A 10874-nucleotide genomic window follows, 5' to 3' on the forward strand; every position below is an offset into this window, starting at 1 on the left:
ATATATATATATATATTGGAAAAATAATTTAATATAAATAAATTTTCATATATATAAATAGTTGAAAATATATACAAATTTATTATAATATTATAATACAAAAAATATATTAAGATAGTTTCAATTTTATATTAAATTGTATTTATATAATTTAATAGATAATAATGTATTATAAAATATTTAAAAATTATATTTATAGTTTATAGTATATATATATATATATATGACAATTAATATCATATAAATCCGCTATTATTCAATAATTATTTATAATAATAATAAATGTAATGTATTATTCTTAAAACCCATAATTACTTCTATAGATAAATTTTTAATATAAAAATATGTTAATTGTTAAATTTGTACTGCATAATTGTAATTAATTTTGTTATATAAATAAAAGTCTTTTGAAATATGAACAAATTTTGATTTTAGATTTATTTCTTAGTGGGAAAATATAATATAAAAATATATAAGGAAAATAAGAATTTAAAAGTATTTTGACTACTGCGAGGAATTACTCAATTTATAAATCGCTAATGCAATTATCGGAATATAGTAATTTATTTACAGAGTAAATGTTATTATTAAAGATTAAAATTAAGTAAATAATAATGAGATTGAAGATATATAACAAAATTAAATTTGATTATTTTTTTAATTTGTTTTCAAACAAAAGTTTCAATTTTCTCATTATGACAAACTTCTTCATAAAATGAATTTGAGACTATACGATTTTAGCTAAGCATCGAATAGTTAATATATTATGATTTTACAGCGCTATTATAAAATGGATGAGTTGACCGCTTATAGTTTCGTATACGAGCGAGGTCAGAAATCACCGCGAAATCAAGAATGGCACATTACAAATAACGTGGAGGCCTTTTCTGCAGAGGCCCACTTTTATGCGCGAAAGAAACACTTACTTTCGAATGCATCTCGAAATACAGGGGTCATTTGAGATGAGGTATCGAGACACCAATAAAAATTCGAGGGATTTATGTTAATTAACGCATGTATTTCAATGGAACAGAAGAAGAAAATGAAAAGAAAGTAAAAAAGGCAATTGAAATGAGGAAGATCTAAAGGAGTATCCAAATGCATCGTACGCACTTTTAATGAATATATGAAAATAATTCAGAAATATTCAACCAATATCGACAATTAATCAAATATCAATCTAATTTTTAAATGTTTATAAAACATTTATGATTCTTTAAGTATTTATTTCACTGCTAATTATGAATGTTATATTACTAAATGAAATTAAAGTTTGTTCATCATATCTAAGTTTGTTTGTAAATAAAAAATATTCATAAAATTAAAGTACAATTAGTCTGAAAGCATAATTCACCTGAAATATAGTCTATAATTATATATTGTATATTTTCAAATAGTATTACATATTAATATTAATAATATCCAAATGAAATATATTGGACTTCCATATATTGGAATAAGCAAAATTTATTAATTAATTTAAATTGTGAAATTTAAATACAGTAAGTAAATGTGAAATATGGGGTTGTTGCATATAAATAATTTTCTTTCCTTATTTACATATGTCCATGTCCACGTAGAATAAAAAAATTTAACGTTAATAGATATCTATAAATGTAATAAAATTTTTGATAAATATGTATAAACACTTGTAAAAACTGTTCTTAAAAAATCAAATACATCTTCAATTAAATAATTATGTGATACCCTAACTTAATCCATAACCATATGTAAAATTGTAAAAATAATATATTGAAAAAAATTAAGATATTAAACAATTATTATGTAAATAAAGATCTTCGTCTTAATACAAGTCGTCTTAAGAAAATGATAATTAATAGCACATTAAGTATATCAATGTTCGAAAATCAATTATTTTATCTTGCATCACAAGTAAACATAAGAAAATTCAAACCCTAATAGTTTACTAGAAATATAGCTTATAAATATATTTTGACAATATTCAAAAAAATATTTGAGTAATAAATATAGTACATAGTTAATGCTTTAGTAATTAGTATGCCAGTGCTCTCAATACGCCTGATGAATGCATACATGATTATTATTATTTATACCAATATAAATAAAACAAAGTGTAAAATCCATTCTACTCACTGTATTAATAATAATTTATCAATAAAAAGTTGATTTAAATTAAGCAAAGATAGTGTTATATCTATGTACTTTATTATTAATTTAATAATAACGTTTAACCGAACTATTAATTTTCTAAATTTATCGAAAATATATTCATTTAAGTATTTAACAATTATTTTCATACTGTTCGAATTACAACATTAAACTTAACTTGGAAATACATGTACGAACAAAAGTAAATCATGAGACATATAAAAAATAACAATTATCAGATAAATCGTGTCTTAATCAGCGATGATTAAAGAAAAAATGTTAGATACATAGATATAAATATATTTGTAAAAAAAAGTAGAATTTTTTATGGTGAAACATAGAAATTATTTCGTATATAAACAGATGTACAACACAATATAGAAAGTTTAAACAATATTCTCAATATAATATTAAGCAAATTATATTGTTAAATTTGTTATTTCATACATTTATTTATATCAACGTTTATCAATTTTTATTATATAAACTATATGATTTAATTATTATACATTTTTACTTATAAAAGATATTAATATATATTATTCTGTAACAATGCCAATTTAAAAGCCTATGTTAAATTAAAATCAACATTATTAAGAATAACTATATGAAGTATATGATTGTTGTAATAAAACAAAATTTTAAGCTTGAAAATAGTAAAAAAGATAATATTGTATTATAGGTATACATTTAAAATTTCTAAAGAATAATTATTCTTAGCAACCTTATTTTGAAATAGTTAATTACTTTCACACATAAACTTTGTATGACAAATTTAAAGAGCCACTTCAGCAATATATCTGATTTTGTAGTCAATGTATCTCTTTGATACAGCGATTATTTTTTCTATTAACACGTATATACATCTACTTAAACACAAACCAACTGACCCACATAAGTGCCAGTATGCTCTCCTTCTTAGGTGAGAAAAAAAGAAAAAGCATGGACACAGAAGTAGTGGAACCGAGACTACTTTCACTCGTGTCAATGAACAGTCGCGAATTTCATCGTATCTCGACAAAAATGTACGATGCATGTCTCAGTATATCTCGAACAGGTTGTGCCTCTACTGATCCATGTGCATATAACGGCCTTTCGTAAATAAATAACTTTCGCGTTTTCAAGTACTTATCATGTCCGGCTGGATGTATTGGTGGTCTATTTGTTTTCTTCAATTTCTTTTTCATCATTTTCATCTTACTCATCTTCTTTTTCTCTTTTATTAAATACAGCTTAATTACTTATGAAAGTGTTTTCTAGTGAATTATTATATACTTTCATTTTACTTATTTAGTTTTTTTTTTTATGCATAAATACCCATTAAATTTGATCAACTTCCTTCAAACATTTTATTCGATTTTTTCTAATTTCTTTTAATTACCTTTTGTTATCTGTATTGAAATATTTTGTATAAATAATTATAATACTTGAAAAATTGTAATATTTATCGATGTATTTATATTATATACATTAAATATGAAAAAATAAAATACAATCATATATAGAAACTTATTAGTTTACTTCCTATTATTACAAACACTATATATTCTAAAAATGTAAAAGAAAATACAACAATGGTATATATTTACATCATACACATTTGTATACATTGACTTACAGAAGATAAAACAATTATTCGATTATTTTTAAAAGCAAATAAGTTTTAAAGTCATTCAGTATAAAGCATAAGATTAAATAAAAATATTATCTTTTTTAAAAAAATATACTTAAATACTAATTAATCTTTAGAAGCTATAATTGGACAATTTATTATACATAACTTTAATACAATTTTAATATAAAAATGATCTTTTTTCATTAAAAAATTCTTCTCATATAAACAAATTTTGAAACATATTTTACAAACATATTTTATTAGAACATTTTAAACAAAATAAAGAAAGTGACAACTATTATAGCGACATTCAAATTAGCAATTACATTTTACATTAAATCAAATACTCTCACAATAATTTACAAATGAGAAAAGTGCTCTACTTTTTAGACTAAGTACCGTCATAAAAGTTGCACGTCAATATGTCACAATTTCCCAGTTTTGCTGCTTCGAAAATCCTTTCCAACTCTTTCTTTCTCACGGCCGATTCTGGCGTCCTAAAAAGTAAACCATTATTTTAACGACCTTAACAAATTTGAGATTGTACGTATCTTTTTAGAAATTAAATTTGCCCAATATATCATAAACTATTTTTACTCAGTTTTTTAAAATATGTCAAATCCATTTTCAAATATCTTTACAGTTAAACAATAATATGATACGAAATTAGTGAAATTATTTTCTTATATAATTTATAATTATAAAGTTATATATTATATTCTTTCATGCGGAGGTTAAAAACATTTAATTTTTAATTTAAAATTTAAATAAATATGTATTTTTCCAATTAACTGTTAAGAAAGATAAAACGATTGGGTTCATTAAAAGAATATATATAATTATTTAAAATATGAAATAAAAATGTAATTAAAATGAAAATGTTAAATTAAATGAAATTAGATCGATTTAACAATTGTTTATATCAAAAAATTTTAGTTTTTATTACCTATCACTTATTAAGATGTATATTCTTGTTTTTTAATTAAATATTTCCAAATTAACCAATTATCATAATGAATTAAATTTATAAATCAGAATCAAAAATATAAAAATTTTAATATTATGTACAGTTTCATATGTTTCTAAATAATATATTACAAATCTTATAAATTCTTATTTTATTTTAAATATAAAATTATATTTTATAGAAAGATATAACGAAGTAACTATTTATATATTTTCTCGAAGAAAATATTTTTTTTAATATTAAATAAGATAAAATTAGTTGATAATAAATTTGGATGCTATATTTTATAACATCTATAAAAAATGATTTTAATTATTCTTGCAAAAAATTAAGTATACTTATAAGTGAGAAGAGGTAAAATTAATAAAAACATTCAAATTTTCCCCCTCTTGCTCCATCACGCAGTCACTTTACTCTTTCGTTTTTTATTACATTTTATTTTTTATTTAGTACATCATGAAACAATTATGAAAATTTGTAATATTTATACAATATTGGGTTATTATATATAATTGCATTTGATCAACTTTTTTTAATGTATTAAATTTTGATTAATTATTGTTATATTCTTAAAGTAAATAAAATTAGTCAGTATGTAATTAAAACGGTATTATATTTTGTAGTTGTAGAAAAATGAATACTTCATTGTACAATAGCAGACGTAATATTTTATAAAACATTGATCATTATAGATAAGATTTTTTTTAATTTTACCTGGCAGTAGCATGCATCAACAGATGTCGCAGGAAGTTGGAATTGGCCGGATTTGCGGCCGCCATCAGTCGGCAAATTAAACGCTCGGTACACTCCTGTTGACTATCATTGTCAAATAAAAAGCGGCTTTGCTTATGTTCAGCCGGCAAATCATTAATACGCAATTTTGAAAGGGCGATGTTTGGATCACTACAAAATTAAACGTGTAATATTGTAATAGTTGCGGCTGTAATACAATTTTATTCATACAATTATTAAAAAAGTATTTAACATAAAAGAATAATTAAATACGTAGTCGTTTGTGAATGAACTTTTCATCAATAAAAAGCGAATAAAAATAAAAAATTTGTTAAATTTATGTAAATTGTTGAGAGAACCTGTTTCAATTTCTAAGTAAGAGTAATCACATAAATATTAAATTTATTTTCATTAGTGTAGGTTATCTATAGAAAGTTCACAGAAATAATTATTTTCTTCGTGAAAACACATACAAATTCAATTCCTGTAAAATTTTGATACAGAATTTATGGATTTAAATATATTTATTTATCTGTGATTATTGTAAATAATCATGAAATGCTTGTATTTATAAAAGATATTAAAATATTGAACTATTATTCCATAATTATTACAATATTATAAAAAAAAATCATTATTAATCTCATTAATTTATTTGAATTCTTTTTAATGAATAAAAAATTTAGATACAAATAATAAATAATTATACAGAAAGAAAATGTAATATTCTGATGCTCTGAGAGTTAATCAACGTAGCAACACTTTCACATCTTATTCAGAGGATATGAAAGTCTAGAAACCTATTTTACCAACCGGCAGTAAATTATTATTATAAATATAAAATATGAAAATTCCTTTAACTAAAAATTATATAGTCGGTTTAATTATGTAGTAAGTTAAAATTATATAGTATAATATAAAGATTATATAATTATATAATTATATATAACATAATATAAATTATTAAATATTATACGTACGCATTGTGATTAGCATTAATGACTTTTGGTGATAAAAAAGCAAAAAGTAGACCCAGTGGTAAAAAGGCACCAATTAAATGAAAAATTTTTTTCCATGGAATTATGCTATAATTATATTATATTATTACAATTTTTATTAAAATATATTTTTTAAATATATGAAACAATCAGCCATTGTTCCTACATATAGAGAAACGAAATAAATATATTAAATATATTTATAATATCTTTACTTATTTAGTACAATTTACATAAAAAATAGTAAATAAATTATGGAACTTCATATAGAATTATGTATAGAGTCCATTCAATTTAAAAGATATTTAATAAATTTAATTAAGAATTCGATTCGTTGATATAATTTAAAAATTTGAAAATTCAATTCACTACATAATTGCTGTATCCATTACGATCGTCAATTGCATGTACATTTATTGAAAAATAAATTAATTAATTTTATCGTTGTTAATTTATTAAATAGAATTTTAAAAGTATTGGATTTGTCAAAATTTTTTTAAATTAATCACATTTGAAGTAAAATAAGTTTTAAGTAAATAACTTGTATATTGTTTATATATTTTTCAGTAGTTAATTATATTTTTTCTTACTTTTGTTCATTTAAAATAAATAAATAAAATTTCGTGAAAGCAAACACTTGTGATTATATTATATTTCTATGAAAATAAATTATTGCTCCAAATTGGTATTTTTATTTTTATACAATACAATATTTTTCGTTAGTATTATCTAATATTGTCATAATCCTAATTTGATTGGGTAATAATAATTACTATATTATACAATTTATTTAATTACTTCAAAATCTATAAATATTAAAGTTTAACCTAATTACTCTACTAAGTGCAAGCTATTTCAATTATATAATTGTTGATTAGAATGTTTATTTGTTTACAATATTATTGAAGTATAAATTATTATACTTTGTACGGAATTAATTCTAATAAAGATTATTCATAGTAAAATATATCATAAATTTTTTGGCATTTCTTAAATTAAATATTTGATAAAATATATATGTATAATAATTAATATAATACGTATTTAATTTAAATAATTTAGAAAATTTCTATTAAAAAAATATAATTTTTTCTTTATTTAAAATATAATTTAAAAACAGACGGTGGATCAATTATTCGAATTGTAAATCTTCATACGTTTTTTTATCGTCCTTATAATTGTAATAGAAATATAACGCAAAATAATTACTTATGTTCGTTAATAGTAAACAATAATTAGTTATATTTTTTCAATGAAAATAATACAATTTTAAGTAATGATGTATCGTACCTTTTATTTTTCTGTTCATATAAAACAGGATATTGAGATTGTTCTGTAGTAACTTCAGGTATTACTACTGGCTCTACATTGTGATCGAAAACTGTTGACTGATAATATTGATAAGGAATCTTTTTCGTTACCTTCGGTTCGTGAGATGTAACATAAACAACAGTTTTTGGTTTTGAATGCATATCAAAAGATGTCGCCTGATATGACATTGGATGAACGTTTATTATAGTATCTGGTTTTATGTATTTCTCATCTGTTTGAAATGTTTCGGATTGTCCCATTGGAAAATAATGATTATCACCCTATTAATTTTGAATAAATCGATTACTTATAATTATATATTTAGTTACTATATTGGAATCGTTAAAAAAATTTGCTTAATGATTTTCTACTAGTAATATACACAAGATTCATAATGAATTAATACAAACACGAATTTCAATTAAATGATAATACATAGTTTAATAAATTTCATATAATATTTCTTAAAACAATTGATACAATACTCATTGAAAAATGTTCAAATTTTTACATATTACTTTATTGTTAAGTAGCTGATACAGCAAAATTATGTTTAATATTTGAAAATAAAAAATGATATATTTATTATTATATTATAAATTTTCTTCAAATTTATGTTGTGTTTTTACATTTTTCTTTAAAATTCACAAGTATTACAAATTAAATATATTGTACAATACATTTTCAGAAATAATTTTATTTATGTGTGATTTATTTGTAATTTTTATTTTGACAAAAATTGTCCAATTTACAAATTTCATTATTGTTATTCTTATTTAATTTAAGAAAATTTTAAGAAGAAAGATTAAATTTTTTTTATGATGATTTCACATTACTTGGTATCGTTCTAATTTCAGTGATATTTTCATACATGAATTTAAAGTATTATATATCCATGAAATACATTTGCTTACAATTAGTTACACAATTCTAATAAAATAAAAAATAAATGTGTTCTCCAGCAAAAAGAAAATATAAAAACAATTTTAAATATTTTTATGTATAAATAGGTAGAATATTTTTTACCTATTAAGATAGAATATTTATTAGATTTATAAAAATTCTTTTGTTCTGTTTTATGTAAGCTTATAATAATATATTACTAAAATTAGATTTTCAAATAGTTTTTTTCTCATTTTCAGTTTAATATTGAATAATTAAAAATTTTTTTTTATTTATATTTATATATATTTTTTTTATATAAAAACAATTAAAAATAATTAAAAGTCTATTATTACTTATTTTTTAATTGTTAATTCAATTGTTAATTCATTCGCAATAAAACTAAATGAATTCATTGAATAACTTTTATCATTTACAGTTAATTACTTATAAAAAAAAATTCTTACGGAAGTTTCTTACAATTTTTACAAAGAAATTCAAAACTACGTGTGCGTGCGTGTGTGCGTATTTGTGTGTTTACGTAGATTAATTAATATACCGGTAAAGCTAATTGCTGATGTGGTATTCTATATATAGTTGGATCATGAAATTTCGTAGGTTTTGTTTCATAATTTAAATACTGCGGCTCGGTGCCGTAGTTGTCTTCTATATAATTCACTTCCGGAACCTGACTTTGACCATCAGGATATTCTGAGTGCTCAAACCTGGATGGCAATTGACTATAGCGATGATTTAATTTAATAATATTTGGACCATTGAATCTCTCTTCTTCATGATAGTCCTTCGTATCATACATAAATTTTACAATATTTTCTTTTTTGCTCGATGGAAATATCTGATTTTCAGATTTATTGTAACCGTGCATATTGTCGAACTTAAAACATAATTATATTTAGTTTTAGTAATATTGTAAATTTTAATTAAAACCTTGTGCATAAATAATATTGCAGATAACAATTATAAATTAAAAATCGCTAAACTTTGAAAATTCATAGAATATTTAATAAAAATATTATTTTATTCTGAAAATTCAAAAAAATATTCTTTAAAAAAAAATTTTCTTGGAAAATGGTTGAAGTGTAATATAAAATTTAAAAATTAAAATCTTTATTAATTTTAATTATTGTCTAAATATGACAAATAAATTATTTCATATTTATAAAAATAACGTGACATGGATTTTTATCTATATAAAAATTACTGTATTTTAAAGAAATGATTAAAAAATTTATATGCTATATTTCCATAATTTATAAGAATAATATGAAACTATATATATATATATATATATATCCGCACAAAATATAAATAATGATATAATTATTTTTTTAATTAGAAATCTTAAATATCATTTTAGATAATAATAAAATTAATGTACTAACATTAATATGAAATTAATAAATATTTAAACTAATACAAAACATTTTCAATCAAACATGAAATATGAAACATTAGTATTTTAATTCTTTCTAATGTTACTTAATATTGCTAAATATTTTGTTTATTAAAAAATATTGTTACAATATCAAAATTATGATTTGAAATATTCGTAAATACCAAACCATTAATGAATACTAATAAAGAATGACTGGAAACCTACCTTTATGGTCCGTAAACTATTGAAAGGTAAATTTGTACGATCACCAAATCGTATTTTCTGTGGTTCAGCATTAAAAGGTGACTTCAATCCTTTATCACGTTTATTATTGGATGGTTCTATAAAAGTTTCGATTGTACCAAGCTGGAAACTCGGTACAAATCCTGCTTTCGTCTGATTTATAAATGTTGAATTTTCTTTAATTTCATGTTTTATTTCATTTCTGCGCTCATAGAATTAATTGATTAAAATTCATAATACATACTAAACATGATCATTTTTAAGATCATACATATATACCAAAAAATAATTAAAACCTTACATATTTATATGATTACATTTCCGCACTTTATTTTATACGAATTTTAAACAGATAGATTAATTATTTTACTATTTTTATTAATACTATTATTACTATTCTTTCACTATTTGTTTTTATTTAATTATTTAATTTTGTTTTACTATTTAAGTGTAATAAGAATAAAATAGAATAGAAATTTATGATTTTTATTATTGTATTTTTAATATTTATGGAAATATAAAAATATATTTACGATAAAAAAAATATTTTAATAATAAAAGTATTTAAACTGAGAATTTTACTAAACATTTAGAATAATT

The sequence above is a fragment of the Ceratosolen solmsi genome, unplaced genomic scaffold (assembly GCF_000503995.2).
Source record: "Ceratosolen solmsi marchali unplaced genomic scaffold, CerSol_1.0 scaffold10, whole genome shotgun sequence".
NCBI lineage: Eukaryota > Metazoa > Arthropoda > Insecta > Hymenoptera > Agaonidae > Ceratosolen > Ceratosolen solmsi.